The following is a 20,427-nucleotide window of genomic DNA, read 5'->3' on the forward strand; positions in this document are numbered from 1 at the left end:
GAAGCCAATCTTAGCCAATCAGGATGTAATATGGAAATCGGACAGATCCATGTTGATCACATGACTATAGAGATACTGTGTACCAATTTGCGTGATGTTTGGATAAAATCTCTAGTAATATAAAAAAATGTGTTTTGCACAAATCGGCCGCCTGGTGGCGCTCTAAAAGGCCCATGTGAAAAATTTGGGGCAGAGGTTCTGAATTGGCATTCAGGGAGTGTGTGTGCACAGTTTCGCAGGGAGCGGGCCAACGGTGCCGGAGATTAGCTGTTCACAGACAGATGGACACACGGACGGACGGACGGACGGACGGACGGACGGACGGACGGACGGACGGACGGACAGACAGGGTGCAAAAAAAAAATACTCTTCAAGAGACAAAAAATGTGAAACTTGAGAGAGGCCATTCACTTTACACTATATCTGCACCTGTGTGTGTGTGTGTGTGTGTGTGTGTGTGTGTGTGTGTGTGTGTGTGTGTGTGTGTGTGTGTGTAGAATAATTGTTTATGCCATGTATACATAGCACCTCGTTTTCATCAGGAAAGTCAATCTGACACGCTTTTGCTCCTTCATTGCCGACCCGTCCCCCTCGCAGTGGTTCTAGTCTCTTAGTTTAGCTTATCAAAAGAGGTAAACACGCCATTGAAGTGAAGACTTGACACAATGCAGTGACGTCAAGAAGTCTCATCCCAAAGTCAACTGCGAGACTAAAGGCCCCTTTGAAGTCAGAACTGCAAAGCAGCGTGGAAAACAAAAGACTTTACAGAGCTACTGTCAGTGTGTGTGTGCCTACTGTAGGTGTGTGTGTGTGTGTGTGTGTGTGTGTGTGTGTGTGTGTGTGTGTGTGTGTGTGTGTGTGTGTGTGTGTGTGTGTGTGTGTGTGTGTGTGTGTGTGTGTGCGTGTGCGTGTGTGTGTGTGTCTAAAGGAAAAAGAGGTGTGTGAGTGCGGCAAGAAAAAAAGGAGAATGGAATCCGCGTGCGAGGGAGAAAGAGTGAGAGATTTGAGTGTTTGTGTTAACGTGTGCGCGCGCGCGTGCATGGGCGAAACTCATTTCACCCGGTGCTCAACTTCCATTCCTCATCCAACAGCTGAAGTGAGTGAGAAAGCGGCAGTTCTTTGGCAAATAAAATGGGGTTCATGCAAAGCCAGTATTAATTTGGCTTCCCCCCACTGAATGAAATGTTTTTGTTTTGGGGCGGAAATTGCTCTGAGCGGTAATGAATTTCCCCCTCCGCTCTCCGCGCCGTGTGGCACCACAATTTACCACAGCGATAGATCACATAGGCTGACGATTTGAGTGTGCATATATTCTAATAGAAAGCTGATGAATATTAAATGTGCAACATTAAAAAAAGAGGCTCATTTTCCCTTCGTTTAGCAGAGAGAGCAGAATTTTTCATTATAGCTGGTGGCGAGACGAGTTGGGAAGGAGAGAAAAACGACAATAACCAAAACAAAAATAAATGTCATTTTTTTCCCAGGCCAATATTTATCTATCCAAATGTCTGTTTGTAAAAGAGAAATCAGAGGGCTGTTGAGTGCATAATCGGCGGCATCTGACAACATCCTTCGCTGCCTTTCAAAGCAACGATCGCATGCCGTCTCAAAAACCCGCAACGATTTCGCCTTTTCTCGCTTTTTCTTTTTGTGTGGAAATGTTTACAGAGCCGCTCTCTTGTTGTTGCGATCTGTCCTTGCTATGTTTTTTGTCTGCTGAAACAAAGCTAGAATGTGTCTTTGAGGAGAAGAGAAAAAAAAGTCTCTTCACAACATGTCTTGTCTCTGTGTCGCGTGTGTGCGCGATTTTGAAATTAGTTTTAGATGTCAGCATGTGTTTGGGAGACTTTGATGTGTTGGCATATTCCTTTTCATGATGTCTCATTGGTTAAATATGTTCATGCATCAGCGCAGTTAGATAGCTAGATGAAGGAAGGGAAGTGACAAAATGCAGCAATCAAAGCCACGGCTGATGGCTCTGTAGTGCAACATTGTTTCACATTTAATGATAATAACTTCACATGTGACATTAGGATGCTGTTTTACATAGGACTGTGTGCAAGCATGGATTTGATTTAAAAGGGGATAGCACTACACTACACTGGAGATCTGGATGATATGCCTTATCGAAAATGCGCTATGCATTAAAGTCCAGAAATGGCATTTCAGAATCAGAATCAACTCCATTGACACATAATACACGATTACTAACCCGTAAAAAAGTGTATTTTTTGTGAAGCTGTCAACATTTGCCGTTATACTGTAGGAAGACGTAGAATAGGGAAAGAGAGAAGAAAGGAAGATCGAAGTCAAATAACAGGAAGGCAGAGTCGAATCGAATTTACAAAGGTATACATAAAGAGCATGTTTGAAAAAATAGCATTGGATTGATGGCACTAGTGAAGGCAGAACTGCTTTTGAATTTCTGTGTATTGGGGCATATTTCCGAGTGAAACAGGATAGTTAGGCGGGACATAACAAACATGGAGAATTACAGTTGAATATTGATTGATTGATGGATGGATGGATGATCATGACATAATATTGGTTGAACTTGGTTGGTTCAAGCCTACACTGTGTAAGTAATGTCTATATTTAGTGTTACGGGAATACAACATAATAGTCTCTGTGCATAAATGTAGTCCCAGGTTTCCAGAAGGTGGCATACCCGTTTCCTGTTGCAGTTCATTTTCCCATAGCTTTGTTTGATCGTGTTTGGGAAAGAGAATTTGGATTTGGATGCATTTTCTTCTCTGAATATATTGTTAAATAGGTGTACAATATTAGCCTGGTAAACCATCCCGGCAGACTGCAGAAGACACATGATAATGTTAATTCATGTGTCCGGATGGTTTACCAGTTAGCACAATATGGCTAAAAGGTTAAAAGGGCCATTTTAATTTCACCTCAACTTTAAGGTCTGGTCACACCATAAATTGTCAGAGTGAAATTAATTTGCCTGTCCTTGTGGGACGGGAATCTTGGCAAGCAAAATACAATGAATAACTCCATCTGATTTGAGGTGCAATAGTCCGTTTGTGACAGAAGAAAGCAATAAACCACATTAAATGAATGAAATATAGTTTTATACCATCTACTCCTGCCTCATGACTGCATTGCAAACCATGCTGCATATGTTTTGTGTTTCAACTGATATTGTAGCATAACAGAATTATACAAAATGTAAAATATGTGTTCTCTGTTGAACTAACCAACAATGACACAGAGTATGCCATTCTAGACACAGGGGTCTCACCAATGGCCAACAGCGGTGTCTAAAGCTTAAAAGAAGATATAAAGAGTGAAATGTTTTCAAAACACGGTGACCACTGAAACTTTGGTAACTTGCACATTAAGCTGCCCGTTCACAAATAATGAAAGAGGTGGCACACGTGTTTCTGATCAGACATAAGCTCTTATTTATATTTCTGGATCTTTGTCGGCTAACATTGACCACTTGGCAGCGCTTGAAGGTAAAGTCTGTTTGACGATTCAACCGAGAGAACGTCGACTGAGGGCTCTCCGACTTATCATTTGAACCGTCGACTTTTAGGGGGCAGTCCTAGACCATTAAGGAAGACACACAGTCACAGGTCCCGTGTGTTCATCACGTCATTGAGTTGATGTGTCCAACTGTACATCAACACATTCACTCACAGTGGACACATTACAGCTATCATTCTCTTTCTCCACCTTCATTATCTGCTCAGTAATCAGCCAGCCATCATTCAAAATGGGCCCGCACGCCCATGGATTCACACAAACCCTTTGACTAGAGAGATATTACTTTTTGCTCGGGTCCTGAGAATAGAGGGTTCATTTACACCCAGGGCTAAATTACCATGACAGAGGAGAGGAGCCCACAGACAGCACCTCGCCATGTCTCAGCGAGAGTCGCACTTTAAAAGGCCCTTAATGGAGCTGATGATTAGGAGGAACTCTTGGCTGTGTGCTCTCGTTATAAATGTCCCTTGTCCCTCCCCAGACAGAAGCAGCCAGTCCTCGGTCTCATCCTCGGCCATATTCCTCTTGTACGCCGATGAGAAGGTCAATAGACTGCTCTTCTCCTTTCTTGAACCTTTTCCATATTTCTTAATTAGACTGGGTGGCATGTAATGTAACTGTATAGTAGGCTGATACGCTCTCTCTTTTCGTAGATCTCTCTTTGTCTCGCTCTCTCTTTGCACTTTCTTACTTCCACTCTCAGGCCCTTCTCCCTCTGTTCATGTGTCTACTGTATACATACACTACCACATTGTTTCTTTCTGTCTTCTGGCTGTCTTCCTGCCTGTCACACACGCACGCACGTGTATGCACACACATATTCTTCCACTGCTATACTTGTGTCGGTGTCCACTGATTTCCATTTACTACATGAATTCCTTGAATTTAACCGTCACCACATGGCTAACCTTAGCAAGTCCAGTTAGGGTTAGGGTTAAACCTAAGTCATAGCCATAAAACAACCTATAGAAAGGTGAGGATGAGCATAATTAATAAGATAAGATTCAGGTGTCATTCATTCTTACTGCAACAGCAGTAATGAAACACAGGGACAGGTGAGATTAAATGGGTTAATGAGTTAAGGAACAACAGGTCATAGAGGAAAAGGCCTATTTAGACAGAAAGCAGACTAGAGCCATGAGTCCCATAGGGCAGAATCCTATCACCTGTTTCTGCAGCGTGAGGCAGCTTGATGTACAAGAACATCCCCTGGACATGACGCCAATATATGTCACAGGGACTTATCGCCAATACAACCCTTGATACTGAGTGCCAAGCAGAGAGGCATTGGGTCCCATTTTTAGAGTCTTTGGTATGACCCAGCCGGGGAATCGAACCCTGACCTCTCAAGGCGGACACTTTAACCGCAAGGCCACTGAGCTTACATAGACAGAAGTGTTGCCAATCCAATCATGAACCAATATATCCACCCTGTCACAACTTAACAGCAGCCACAACACAATACAACACAACACACATACTGTAGATCCACATCAGTCTTCAAAAGAACATTTAGAATTGATGGCTGTTATGTCACAGCCAAAAACCTCAAGCTTGAACTTTAAAGGAAACAGAAAACTCATAGGATCATTGAAGTGACCAAGACATACACATGTTACAACTCACTACTGTACCTTCAACGGCAGACACAGCACAACATAAACTGTAGCATCAGCATACAATTCCAGAGCCAGAAAAAGTCACTGATGTTTCATTGCTACCCAATCATTGGGTCCCAAAATGACAACAACAGTACAACAGCTTGAATCACATTAGTATACACACAGCATACAACACAAGCAGCAGCCAAGAAAAAAGAAAATAAAGAAATGTTCCTACCATGAGCCGTCTTCTACTTGACTTCATCAGTTGCATAAGTGATGGCCAGTGGCGTCTCCAGTAATCTCCATCCTCCATACATCTGGCTAGCTCGCCAGGACTGTACTCCCTGCTGGGAGCTTCCTGTGTCAATGGCAGTGACTGGCCAGCTTCATTCTCCTGGCTGCCATCTTCTCACTCACCCTTGGTAGCAGGTAACATGCTTGGTAACGTGTTCATCCTGGTTGATGTTTAGTGCTACACACATAGCTGGTGTAGCACAGTGGCCAGGGACTTCTGTGGAGCAGGCTTCGGGGGTTCAGCATTCACAGCTGTATTAGGAGAACTACAGGACTGAGAAGCTGAGCTTGATATGGTGACACACTGACCACTGGCCATGCCATTCAGAGTGTTTCATGCAAGCGATGGTGTCCCTCTGCAACACCCCTGTCAGGATGTCTAACTCCTCACTGTTCCCATCTGGGGTCATCGCCTTGGCTCTTGTACCTTATGGCATAAGCCTTAGACAGACAGACAGACAGACAGACAGACAGACAGACAGACAGACAGACAGACAGTATAAAGTATCCCGTTACAACAACTCAATACCTTGAACAGCGGCCACAGAATATGATTCATTGCCAACAAGTCAATGGGGCCGCGGTAAAGTTAGTTTTATATTGGATAGTTGATGATGAGTTGATAGATATTCAATCACAAAAACCTGCTATTTTAACAGGGGTGTGTAGACCTTTAATATCCACTCTGACTGTAAACATAGATTAAATTGATACCATTTCTAATGGTTTGGTACCACAAACATACAATAGCCTACGTCATCACATTGACTGCTTACAATACAATCACATTCCATTTGTACATCTGTACCAAATGGACCCTTCCATTTGTACACTCTCTTGAGTTATAGACCTGCAACAGTCCATGTGGTTCTTTATCATAACTTTATTGTTTATCCTGACTTGTTTTTGTTTTACAAAGTAAAACAGTAGAGTGACATAGAGCACCGAAGTCTGACGTCACTGCCGCTAGAGGGCGCTATCCCCCTGGGTCATGGCTTTATAAATGTTGTGTGTTGAAATCTTGGAATCTTAGATCACGTCATATAAGAACTGTGTTCCAAAAGAAAAAAAAATCATCCCGGCGTTTCTGTCAGGGCTCTGCATCATTTCATTTGAATTAATTCTGCCTTGAAAATGTCTTAAAAACTACACTGAAATCACTGTCCTTGACTATGACTTAGTGATTTTTTCGGATTTAACTTTCGTTTCGGTAGTGACCAACTTTCGTTTCGGTAGTGACCCAATGGTGAAAAAATAAATTTACTAAGTCCAGAGCTCGATGAATGTTAGGGACCAAAAAAAGTCACTACAAATGGTACTACCAATCAACTCTAAATTGCCTGAAACGTACTCCTAACAGGTTTTTGGGGGGACGATTTTGGCCTCCACACTTAGTGATTTTTTCGGATTTAACTTTCGTTTCGGTAGTGACCAACTTTCGTTTCGGTAGTGACCCAATGGTGAAAAAATAAATTTACCAAGTCCAGAGCTCGATGAATGTTAGGGACCAAAAAAAGTCACTACAAATGGAACTACCAATCAACTCTAAATTGCCTGAAACGTACTCCTAACAGGTTTTTGGGGGGACGATTTTGGCCTCCACACTTAGTGATTTTTTCGGATTTAACTTTCGTTTCGGTAGTGACCAACTTTCGTTTTGGTAGTGACCCAATGGTGAAAAAATAAATTTACCAAGTGCAGAGCTCGATGAATGTTAGGGACCAAAAAAAGTCACTACAAATGGTACTACCAATCAACTCTAAATTGCCTGAAACGTTCTCCTAACAGGTTTTTGGGGGGACGATTTTGGCCTCCACACTTAGTGATTTTTTCGGATTTAACTTTCGTTTCTTTAGTGACCAACTTTCGTTTCGGTAGTGACCCAATGGTGAAAAAATAAATGTACTAAGTCCAGAGCTCGATGAATGTTAGGGACCAAAATAAGTCACTACAAATGGTACTACCAATCAACTCTAAAATACCTGAAACGTACTCCTAACAGGTTTTTGGGGGGACGATTTTGGCCTCCACACTTAGTGATTTTTTCGGATTTAACTTTCGTTTCGGTAGTGACCAACTTTCGTTTCGGTAGTGACCCAATGGTGAAAAAATACATTTACCAAGTCCAGAGCTCGATGAATGTTAGGGACCAAAAAAAGTCACTACAAATGGTACTACCAATCAACTCTAAATTAACTGAAACGTACTCCTAACAGCTAGGTTTTTGGGGGGAAGATTTTGGCCTCCATATTTAGTGATTTTTTCGGATTTAACTTTCGTTTCGGCAGTGACCAACTTTCGTTTCGGTAGTGACCCAATGGTGAAAAAATAAATGTACTAAGTCCAGAGCTCGATGAATGTTAGTCACTATAAAATGGTACTACCAATCAACTCTAAATTGCCTGAAACGTACTCCTAACAGATTTTTGGGGGGACGATTTTAGCCTCCACACTTAGTGATTTTTTCGGATTTAACTTTCGTTTCGGTAGTGACACAAAAACGTTTCGGTAGTGATACAATGGTGAAAAAAAAAATACTCCACTACAAAGTACTACCAATCAACTCTAAATTTTCTGAAACGTACTCCTAACAGGTTTTTGGGGGGACGACTTTGGCCTCCAAATTTAGTGATTTTTTCGGATTTAACTTTCGTTTCGGTAGTGACAAAAAAACGTTTCGGTAGTGACACAATGGTGAAAAAATTTTACTCCACTACAAAGTACTACCAATCAACTCTAAATTGCCTGAAACATACTCCTAACAGGTTTTTGGGGGGACGATTTTGGCCTCCACACTTAGCGATTTTTTCGGATTTAACTTTAGTTTAGGTAGTGACACAAAAACGTTTCGGTAGTGACACAATGGTGAAAAAAAAAATACTCCACTACAAAGTACTACCAATAAACTCTAAATTGCCTGAAACGTACTCCTAACAGGTTTTTGGGGGGACGAATTTGGCCTCCAAACTTAGTGATTTTTTCGGATTTTACCTTCGTTTCGGTAGTGACACAAAAACGTTTCGGTAGTGACACAATAGTGAAAAAAAAAATACTCCACTACAAAGTACTACCAATCAACTTTAAATTGCCTGAAACGTACTCCTAACAGGTTTTTTGGGGGACCATTTTGGCCTCCACACTTAGTGATTTTTTTGGATTTAACTTTCGTTTCGGTAGTGACACAAAAACGTTTCGGTAGTGACAAAATGGTGAAAAAAAAAATACTCCACTACAAAGTACTACCAATCAACTCTAAATTGCCTGAAAAGTACTCCTAACAGGTTTTTGGGGGGACGATTTTGGCCTCCAAACTTAGTGATTTTTTCGGATTTACCATCGTGGATTTACCATTGCGTGGTCACTACCGAAACGAAAGTTGGTCACTACCGAAACGAAAGTTAAATCCGAAAAAATCACTAAGTGTGGAGGCCAAAAGAGTCCCCCAAAAAACCTGTTAGGAGTACGTTTCAGGCAATTTAGAGTTGATGGGGAACATTTTTTTTTCTGTTTTCGTCACTCGTCACTTTTCGTCACTACCGAAACGGAAAAAAAAAATCACAAAAAAATCACTACCAATCATCTTTAAATTGCCTGAAACGTGCTCCTAACAGGTTTTTGGGGGAACATTTTTTTTTCTGTTTTCTTTACTCGTCACTTTTCGTCACTACCGAAACGGAAAAGACAATTCACAAAAAAATCACTACCAATCAGCTTTAAATTGCCTGAAACGTGCTCCTAACAGGTTTTTGGGGGAACAATTTTTTTTCTGTTTTCGTCACTCGTCACTTTTCGTCACTACCGAAACGGGAAAAAAAATTCACAGAAAAATCACTACCAATCAGCTTTAAATTGCCTGAAACGTGCTCCTAACAGGTTTTTGGGGGAACATTTTTTTTTCTGTTTTCGTCACTCGTCACTTTTCGTCACTACCGAAACGGAAAAAAAAATTCACAAAAAAATCACTACCAATCAGCCTTAAATTGCCTGAAACGTGCTCCTAACAGGTTTTTGGGGGAACATTTTTTTTTCTGTTTTCGTCACTCGTCACTTTTCGTCACTACCGAAACGGAAAAAAAAATTCACAAAAAAATCACTACCAATCAGCTTTAAATTGCCTGAAACGTGCTCCTAACAGGTTTTTGGGGGAACAATTTTTTTTCTGTTTTCGTCACTCAAGTCACTTTTCGTCACTACCGAAACGGAAAAAAAAATTCACAAAAAAATCACTACCAATCAGCTTTAAATTGCCTGAAACGTGCTCCTAACAGGTTTTTGGGGGAACAATTTTTTTTCTGTTTTCGTCACTTTTCGTCACTACCGAAACGGAAAAAAAAAATCACAAAAAAGTCACCACCAATCAGCTTTAAATAGCCTGAAACGTGCTCCTAACAGGTTTTTGGGGGAACATTTTTTTTTCTGTTTTCGTCACTCGTCACTTTTCGTCACTACCGAAACGAAAAAAAAAAATCACAAAAAAATCATTACCAATCAGCTTTAAATTGAAAAATGACAAAAAATGCTGGTGACGAAAAAAATGCTGGTGACGAAAAAATGCTGGTGACGAAAAATGACGAAAAAATGCTGGTGACGAAAAAATGCTGGTGACGAAAAATGACGAAAAAATGCTGGTGACGAAAAATGACGAAAAATGCTGGTGACGAAAAATGACGAAAAATGCTGGTGACGAAAAAAGACGAAAAATGACGAAAAATGCTGGTGACGAAAAATGACGAAAAATGCTGGTGACGAAAAAAATGCTAGTGACGAAAAAATGCTGGTGACCAAAAGATGCTGGTGACGAAAAATGCTGGTGACGAAAAAAATGCTGGTGACGAAAAAATGCTGGTTACGAAAAATGACGAAAAATGCTGGTTACGAAAAATGACGAAAAATGCTGGTGACGAAAAAAATGCTGTTGACGAAAAAAATGCTGGTTACGAAAAATGACGAAAAATACTGGTGACGAAAAAATGCTGGTGACGAAAAATGACGAAAAATGCTGGTGACGAAAAAATGCTGGTGACGAAAAATGACAAAAATGCTGGTGACGAAAAAATGCTGGTGACGAAAAATGACGAAAGATGCTGGTGACGAAAAAAATGCTGTTGACGAAAAAATGCTGGTGACGAAAAATGACAAAAAATGCTGGTGAGGAAAAAATGCCGGTGACGAAAAAATGCTGGTGACGAAAAATGACAAAAAATGCTGGTGACGAAAAAAGACGAAAAATGACGAAAAATGCTGGTGACGAAAAATGACGAAAAATGCTGGTGACGAAAAATGACGAAAAATGCTGGTGACGAAAAATGACGAAAAATGCTGGTGACGAAAAAAATGCTAGTGACGAAAAAATGCTGGTGACGAAAAAATGCTGGTGACGAAAAATGACGAAAAATGCTGGTGACGAAAAAAATGCTAGTGACGAAAAAATGCTGGTGACGAAAAAATGCTGGTGACGAAAAATGCTGGTGACGAAAAATGACGAAAAAATGCTGGTGACGAAAAATGACAAAAAATGCTGGTGACGAAAAAATGCTGGTGACGAAAAATGACAAAAAATGCTGGTGACGAAAAAAGACGAAAAATGACGAAAAATGCTGGTGACGAAAAATGACGAAAAATGCTGGTGACGAAAAATGACGAAAAATGCTGGTGACGAAAAATGACGAAAAATGCTGGTGACGAAAAAAATGCTAGTGACGAAAAAATGCTGGTGACGAAAAAATGCTGGTGACGAAAAATGACGAAAAATGCTGGTGACGAAAAAAATGCTAGTGACGAAAAAATGCTGGTGACGAAAAAATGCTGGTGACGAAAAATGCTGGTGACGAAAAATGACGAAAAATGCTGGTGACGAAAAAAATACTAGTGACGAAAAAATGCTGGTGTCGAAAAAATGCTGGTGACGGAAAAATGCTGGTGACGAAAAAAATGCGGGTGACGAAAAAATGCTGGTTACGAAAAATGACGAAAAATGCTGGTTACGAAAAATGACGAAAAATGCTGGTGACGAAAAAAATGCTGGTGACGAAAAAATGCTGGTGACGAAAAATGACGAAAAATGCTGGTGACGAAAAATGACAAAAAATGCTGGTGACGAAAAAATGCTGGTGACGAAAAATGACGAAAAATGCTGGTGACGAAAAATGACAAAAAATGCTGGTGACGAAAAAATTCTGGTGACGAAAAATGACGGAAAATGCTGGTGACGAAAAAATGCTGGTGACGAAAAATGACGAAAAATGCTGGTGACGAAAAATGACGAAAAAATGCTGGTGACGAAAAATGACGAAAAATGCTGGTGACGAAAAAATGCTGGTGACGAAAAATGACGAAAAATGCTGGTGACGAAAAATGCTGGTGACGAAAAAATGCTGGTGATGAAAAATGACGAAAAATGCTGGTGACGAAAAAATGCTGGTGACGAAAAATGACGAAAAATGCTGGTGACGAAAAATGACGAAAAAATGCTGGTGACGAAAAATGACGAAAAATGCTGGTGACGAAAAAAATGCTGGTGACGAAAAAATGCTGGTGACGAAAAATGACGAAAAAATGCTGGTGACGAAAAAAATGCTGGTGACGAAAAAATGCTGGTTACGAAAAATGACGAAAAATGCTGGTGACGAAAAATGACAAAAAATGCTGGTGACGAAAAAATGCTGGTTACGAAAAATGACGAAAAATGCTGGTTACGAAAAATGACGAAAAATGCTGGTGACGAAAAAAATGCTGGTGACGAAAAAAATGCTGGTGACAAAAAAATGCTGGTGACGGAAAAATGCTGGTGACGAAAAAAATGCTTGTGACGAAAAAATGCTGGTTACGAAAAATGACGAAAAATGCTGGTTACGAAAAATGACGAAAAATGCTGGTGACGAAAAAAATGCTGGTGACGTAAAAAATGCTGGTTACGAAAAATGACGAAAAATACTGGTGATGAAAAAATGCTGGTGACGAAAAATGACGAAAGATGCTGGTGACGAAAAATGACAAAAAATGCTGGTGACGAAAAAATGCCGGTGACGAAAAAATGCTGGTGACGAAAAATGACAAAAAATGCTGGTGACGAAGAAATGCTGGTGACGAAAAATTACGAAAGATGCTGGTGACGAAAAAAATGCTGGTGATGAAAAAATGCTGGTGACGAAAAATGACAAAAAATGCTGGTGACGAAAAAATGCCGGTGACGAAAAAATGCTGGTGACGAAAAATGACGAAAAATGCTGGTGACGAAAAAATGCTGGTGACGAAAAATGACGAAAAATGCTGGTGACGAAAAAAATGCTGGTTACGAAAAATGACGAAAAATACTGGTGACGAAAAAATGCTGGTGACGAAAAATGACGTAAAATGCTGGTGACGAAAAAATGCCGGTGACGAAAAAATGCTGGTGACGAAAAATGACAAAAAATGCTGGTGACGAAAAATGACGAAAAATGACGAAAAATGCTGGTGACGAAAAATGACGAAAAATGCTGGTGACGAAAAATGACGAAAAATGCTGGTGGCGAAAAATGACGAAAAATGCTGGTGACGAAAAAAATGCTAGTGACGAAAAAATGACGAAAAATGCTGGTGACGAAAAATGACGAAAAATGCTGGTGATGAAAAATGACGAAAAATGCTGGTGACGAAAAAAATGCTAGTGACGAAAAAATGCTGGTGACGAAAAAATGCTGGTGACGAAAAATGCTGGTGACGAAAAATGACGAAAAATGCTGGTAACGAAAAAAATGCTAGTGACGAAAAAATGCTGGTGACGAAAAAATGCTGGTGACGGAAAAATGCTGGTGACGAAAAAAATGCTGGTGACGAAAAATGACAAAAAATGCTGGTGACGAAAAAAGATAAAAAATGCTGGTGACGAAAAAATGCTGGTGACGGAAAAATGCTGGTGACGAAAAAAATGCTGGTGACGAAAAAATGCTGGTTACGAAAAATGCTGGTGACGAAAAATGACGAAAAATGCTGGTGACGAAAAAAATGCTAGTGACGAAAAAATGCTGGTGACGAAAAAATGCTGGTGACGAAGAAATGCTGGTGACGAAAAATTACGAAAGATGCTGGTGACGAAAAAAATGCTGGTGATGAAAAAATGCTGGTGACGAAAAATGACAAAAAATGCTGGTGACGAAAAAATGCCGGTGACGAAAAAATGCTGGTGACGAAAAATGACGAAAAATGCTGGTGACGAAAAAATGCTGGTGACGAAAAATGACGAAAAATGCTGGTGACGAAAAAATGCTGGTGACGAAAAATGACGAAAAATGCTGGTGACGAAAAAAATGCTGGTTACGAAAAATGACGAAAAATACTGGTGACGAAAAAATGCTGGTGACGAAAAATGACGTAAAATGCTGGTGACGAAAAAATGCCGGTGACGAAAAAATGCTGGTGACGAAAAATGACAAAAAATGCTGGTGACGAAAAATGACGAAAAATGACGAAAAATGCTGGTGACGAAAAATGACGAAAAATGCTGGTGACGAAAAATAACGAAAAATGCTGGTGGCGAAAAATGACGAAAAATGCTGGTGACGAAAAAAATGCTAGTGACGAAAAAATGCTGGTGACGAAAAAATGCTGGTGACGAAAAATGACGAAAAATGCTGGTGATGAAAAATGACGAAAAATGCTGGTGACGAAAAAAATGCTAGTGACGAAAAAATGCTGGTGACGAAAAAATGCTGGTGACGAAAAATGCTGGTGACGAAAAATGACGAAAAATGCTGGTAACGAAAAAAATGCTAGTGACGAAAAAATGCTGGTGACGAAAAAATGCTGGTGACGGAAAAATGCTGGTGACGAAAAAAATGCTGGTGACGAAAAATGACAAAAAATGCTGGTGACGAAAAAAGATAAAAAATGCTGGTGACGAAAAAATGCTGGTGACGGAAAAATGCTGGTGACGAAAAAAATGCTGGTGACGAAAAAATGCTGGTTACGAAAAATGCTGGTGACGAAAAATGACGAAAAATGCTGGTGACGAAAAAAATGCTAGTGACGAAAAAATGCTGGTGACGAAAAAATGCTGGTGACGGAAAAATGCCAGTGACGAAAAAATGCTGGTGACGAAAAATGACAAAAAATGCTGGTGACGAAAAAATGCTGGTGACGAAAAATGACGAAAGATGCTGGTGACGAAAAAAATGCTGGTGATGAAAAAATGCTGGTGACGAAAAATGACAAAAAATGCTGGTGACGAAAAAATGCTGGTGACGAAAAATGACGAAAGATGCTGGTGACGAAAAAAATGCTGGTGACGAAAAAAGATAAAAAATGCTGGTGACGAAAAAATGCTGGTGACGGAAAAATGCTGGTGACGAAAAAAATGCTGGTGACGAAAAAATGCTGGTTACGAAAAATGCTGGTGACGAAAAATGACGAAAAATGCTGGTGACGAAAAAAATGCTAGTGACGAAAAAATGCTGGTGACGAAAAAATGCTGGTGACGGAAAAATGCCAGTGACGAAAAAATGCTGGTGACGAAAAATGACAAAAAATGCTGGTGACGAAAAAATGCTGGTGACGAAAAATGACGAAAGGTGCTGGTGACGAAAAAAATGCTGGTGATGAAAAAATGCTGGTGACGAAAAATGACGAAAAATGCTGGTGACGAAAAATGACAAAAATGCTGGTGACGAAAAAATGCTGGTTACGAAAAATGACGAAAAATACTGGTGACGAAAAAATGCTGGTTACGAAAAATAACGAAAAATGCTGGTGACGAAAAATGACGAAAAATGCTGGTGACGAAAAAATGCTGGTGACGAAAAATGACAAAAAATGCTGGTGACGAAAAAATGCCGGTGACGAAAAAATGCTGGTGACGAAAAATGACGAAAAATGCTGGTGACTAAAAAATGCTGGTGACGAAAAATGACGAAAAATGCTGGTGACGAAAAAATGCTGGTGACGAAAAATGACGAAAAATGCTGGTGACGAAAAAAATGCTGGTTACGAAAAATGACGAAAAATACTGGTGACGAAAAAATGCTGGTGACGAAAAATGACGTAAAATGCTGGTGACGAAAAAATGCCGGTGACGAAAAAATGCTGGTGACGAAAAATGACAAAAAATGCTGGTGACGAAAAATGACGAAAAATGACGAAAAATGCTGGTGACGAAAAATGACGAAAAATGCAGGTGACGAAAAATGACGAAAAATGCTGGTGGCGAAAAATGACGAAAAATGCTGGTGACGAAAAAAATGCTAGTGACGAAAAAATGCTGGTGACGAAAAAATGCTGGTGACGAAAAATGACGAAAAATGCTGGTGATGAAAAATGACGAAAAATGCTGGTGACGAAAAAAATGCTAGTGACGAAAAAATGCTGGTGACGAAAAAATGCTGGTGACGAAAAATGCTGGTGACGAAAAATGACGAAAAATGCTGGTAACGAAAAAAATGCTAGTGACGAAAAAATGCTGGTGACGAAAAAATGCTGGTGACGGAAAAATGCTGGTGACGAAAAAAATGCTGGTGACGAAAAATGACAAAAAATGCTGGTGACGAAAAAAGATAAAAAATGCTGGTGACGAAAAAATGCTGGTGACGGAAAAATGCTGGTGACGAAAAAAATGCTGGTGACGAAAAAATGCTGGTTACGAAAAATGCTGGTGACGAAAAATGACGAAAAATGCTGGTGACGAAAAAAATGCTAGTGACGAAAAAATGCTGGTGACGAAAAAATGCTGGTGACGGAAAAATGCCAGTGACGAAAAAATGCTGGTGACGAAAAATGACAAAAAATGCTGGTGACGAAAAAATGCTGGTGACGAAAAATGACGAAAGATGCTGGTGACGAAAAAAATGCTGGTGATGAAAAAATGCTGGTGACGAAAAATGACAAAAAATGCTGGTGACGAAAAAATGCTGGTGACGAAAAATGACGAAAGATGCTGGTGACGAAAAAAATGCTGGTGACGAAAAAATGCTGGTGACGAAAAATGACAAAAAATGCTGGTGACGAAAAAATGCTGGTGACGAAAAATGACGAAAGGTGCTGGTGACGAAAAAAATGCTGGTGATGAAAAAATGCTGGTGACGAAAAATGACGAAAAATGCTGGTGACGAAAAATGATAAAAAATGCTGGTGACGAAAAAATGCTGGTGACGGAAAAATGCTGGTGACGAAAAAAATGCTGGTGACGAAAAAATGCTGGTTACGAAAAATGCTGGTGACGAAAAATGACGAAAAATGCTGGTGACGAAAAAAATGCTAGTGACGAAAAAATGCTGGTGACGAAAAAATGCTGGTGACGGAAAAATGCCAGTGACGAAAAAATGCTGGTGACGAAAAATGACAAAAAATGCTGGTGACGAAAAAATGCTGGTGACGAAAAATGACGAAAGGTGCTGGTGACGAAAAAAATGCTGGTGATGAAAAAATGCTGGTGACGAAAAATGACGAAAAATGCTGGTGACGAAAAATGACAAAAATGCTGGTGACGAAAAAATGCTGGTTACGAAAAATGACGAAAAATACTGGTGACGAAAAAATGCTGGTTACGAAAAATAACGAAAAATGCTGGTGACGAAAAATGACGAAAAATGCTGGTGACGAAAAAATGCTGGTGACGAAAAATGACAAAAAATGCTGGTGACGAAAAAATGCCGGTGACGAAAAAATGCTGGTGACGAAAAATGACGAAAAATGCTGGTGACTAAAAAATGCTGGTGACGAAAAATGACGAAAAATGCTGGTGACGAAAAAATGCTGGTGACGAAAAATGACGAAAAATGCTGGTGACGAAAAAAATGCTGGTTACGAAAAATGACGAAAAATACTGGTGACGAAAAAATGCTGGTGACGAAAAATGACGTAAAATGCTGGTGACGAAAAAATGCCGGTGACGAAAAAATGCTGGTGACGAAAAATGACAAAAAATGCTGGTGACGAAAAATGACGAAAAATGACGAAAAATGCTAGTGACGAAAAATGACGAAAAATGCAGGTGACGAAAAATGACGAAAAATGCTGGTGGCGAAAAATGACGAAAAATGCTGGTGACGAAAAAAATGCTAGTGACGAAAAAATGCTGGTGACGAAAAAATGCTGGTGACGAAAAATGACGAAAAATGCTGGTGATGAAAAATGACGAAAAATGCTGGTGACGAAAAAAATGCTAGTGACGAAAAAATGCTGGTGACGAAAAAATGCTGGTGACGAAAAATGCTGGTGACGAAAAATGACGAAAAATGCTGGTAACGAAAAAAATGCTAGTGACGAAAAAATGCTGGTGACGAAAAAATGCTGGTGACGGAAAAATGCTGGTGACGAAAAAAATGCTGGTGACGAAAAATGACAAAAAATGCTGGTGACGAAAAAAGATAAAAAATGCTGGTGACGAAAAAATGCTGGTGACGGAAAAATGCTGGTGACGAAAAAAATGCTGGTGACGAAAAAATGCTGGTTACGAAAAATGCTGGTGACGAAAAATGACGAAAAATGCTGGTGACGAAAAAAATGCTAGTGACGAAAAAATGCTGGTGACGAAAAAATGCTGGTGACGGAAAAATGCCAGTGACGAAAAAATGCTGGTGACGAAAAATGACAAAAAATGCTGGTGACGAAAAAATGCTGGTGACGAAAAATGACGAAAGATGCTGGTGACGAAAAAAATGCTGGTGATGAAAAAATGCTGGTGACGAAAAATGACAAAAAATGCTGGTGACGAAAAAATGCTGGTGACGAAAAATGACGAAAGATGCTGGTGACGAAAAAAATGCTGGTGACGAAAAAATGCTGGTGACGAAAAATGACAAAAAATGCTGGTGACGAAAAAATGCTGGTGACGAAAAATGACGAAAGGTGCTGGTGACGAAAAAAATGCTGGTGATGAAAAAATGCTGGTGACGAAAAATGACGAAAAATGCTGGTGACGAAAAATGACAAAAATGCTGGTGACGAAAAAATGCTGGTTACGAAAAATGACGAAAAATACTGGTGACGAAAAAATGCTGGTTACGAAAAATAACGAAAAATGCTGGTGACGAAAAATGACGAAAAATGCTGGTGACGAAAAAATGCTGGTGACGAAAAATGACAAAAATGCTGGTGACGAAAAAATGCTGGTGACGAAAAATGACGAAAGATGCTGGTGACGAAAAATGACGAAAAATGCTGGTGACAAAAAAAATGCTGGTGACGAAAAATGCTGGTGACGTAAAAATGACGAAAAATGCTGGTGACGAAAAAAATGCTGGTGACGAAAAAATGCTGGTGACGAAAAATGCTGGTGACGTAAAAATGACGAAAAATGCTGGTGATGAAAAAAATGCTGGTGACGAAAAAATGCTGGTGACGAAAAATGACGAAAAATGCTGGTGACGAAAAAAATGCTGGTGACGAAAAAATGCTGGTGACGAAAAATGACGAAAAATGCTGGTGACGAAAAATGACGAAAAATGCTGGTGACGAAAAAAATGCTGGTGACGAAAAAATGCTGGTGACGAAAAATGACGAAAAATGCTGGTGACGAAAAATGACGAAAAATGCTGGTGACGAAAAATGACGAAAAATGCTGGTGACGAAAAATGACAAAAAATGCTGCCAGCATTTTTTCGTCACCAGCATTTTTTCGTCACCAGCATTTTTTCGTCACCAGCATTTTTTGTCATTTTTCGTCACCAGCATTTTTTCGTCACCAGCATTTTTTGTCATTGTTCGTCACCAGCATTTTTCGTCATTTTTCGTAACCAGCATTTTTTCGTCACCAGCATTTTTTTCGTCACCAGCATTTTTCGTCATTTTTCGTCACCAGCATTTTTCGTCATTTTTCGTCACCATTATTTTTCGTCATTTTTCGTAACCAGCATTTTTTCGTCACCAGCATTTTTTTAGTCACCAGCATTTTTCGTCATTTTTCGTCACCAGCATTTTTTCGTCATTTTTCGTCACCAGCATTTGTCGTCACCAGCATTTTTTCGTCACCAGCATTTTTTCGTCACTAGCATTTTTTTCGTCACCAGCATTTTTCGTCATTTTTCCTCACCAGCATTTTTCGTCACCAGCATTTTTTCGTCATTTTTCCTCACCAGCATTTTTCGTCTCCAGCATTTTTTCGTCACCAGCATTTTTTCGTCACTAGCATTTTTTTCGTCACCAGCATTTTTCGTAATTTTTCGTCACCAGCATTTTTCGTCATTTTTCGTAACCAGCATTTTTTCGTCACCAGCATTCTTTTCGTCACCAGCATTTTTCGTCATTTTTCGTCACCAGCATTTTTTCGTCATTTTTCGTCACCAGCATTTTTTTCGTCACCAGCATCTTTCGTCATTTTTCGTCACCGTCATTTTTCGTCTTTTTTCGTCACCAGCATTTTTCGTCATTTTTCGTAACCAGCATTTTTCGTCATTTTTCGTCACCAGCATTTTACGTCATTTTTCGTCACCAGCATTTTTCGTCATTTTTCGTCTTTTTTCGTCACCAGCATTTTTTGTCATTTTTCGTCACCAGCATTTTTTCGTAATTTTTCGTCACCAGCATTTTTCGTCACCAGCATTTTTTCGTCACCAGCATTTTTTCGTCACTAGCATTTTTTTCGTCACCAGCATTTTTCGTCATTTTTCGTCACCAGCATTTTTCGTCATTTTTCGTCACCAGCATTTTTTCGTCACCAGCATTTTTTCGTCACCAGCATTTTTTCGTCACTAGCATTTTTTTCGTCACCAGCATTTTTCGTCATTTGTCGTCACCAGCATTTTTCGTCATTTTCCGTCACCAGCATTTTTCGTCATTTTTCGTCACCAGCATTTTTCGTCATTTTTCGTCTTTTTTCGTCACCAGCATTTTTCGTCATTTTTCGTCACCAGCATTTTTCGTCATTTTTCGTCACCAGCATTTTTTCGTCACCAGCATTTTTTTCGTCACCAGCATTTTTTGTCATTTTTGGTAACCAGCATTTTTTCGTCATTTTTCGTCACCAGCATTTTTCGTAACCAGCATTTTTTCGTCACCAGCATTTTTTTCGTCACCAGCATTTTTCGTCATTTTTCGTCACCAGCATTTTTCGTCA

The sequence above is a fragment of the Gymnoscopelus microlampas genome (genome assembly GCF_963454915.1).
Source record: "Gymnoscopelus microlampas genome assembly, chromosome: 1".
Lineage (NCBI taxonomy): Eukaryota > Metazoa > Chordata > Actinopteri > Myctophiformes > Myctophidae > Gymnoscopelus > Gymnoscopelus microlampas.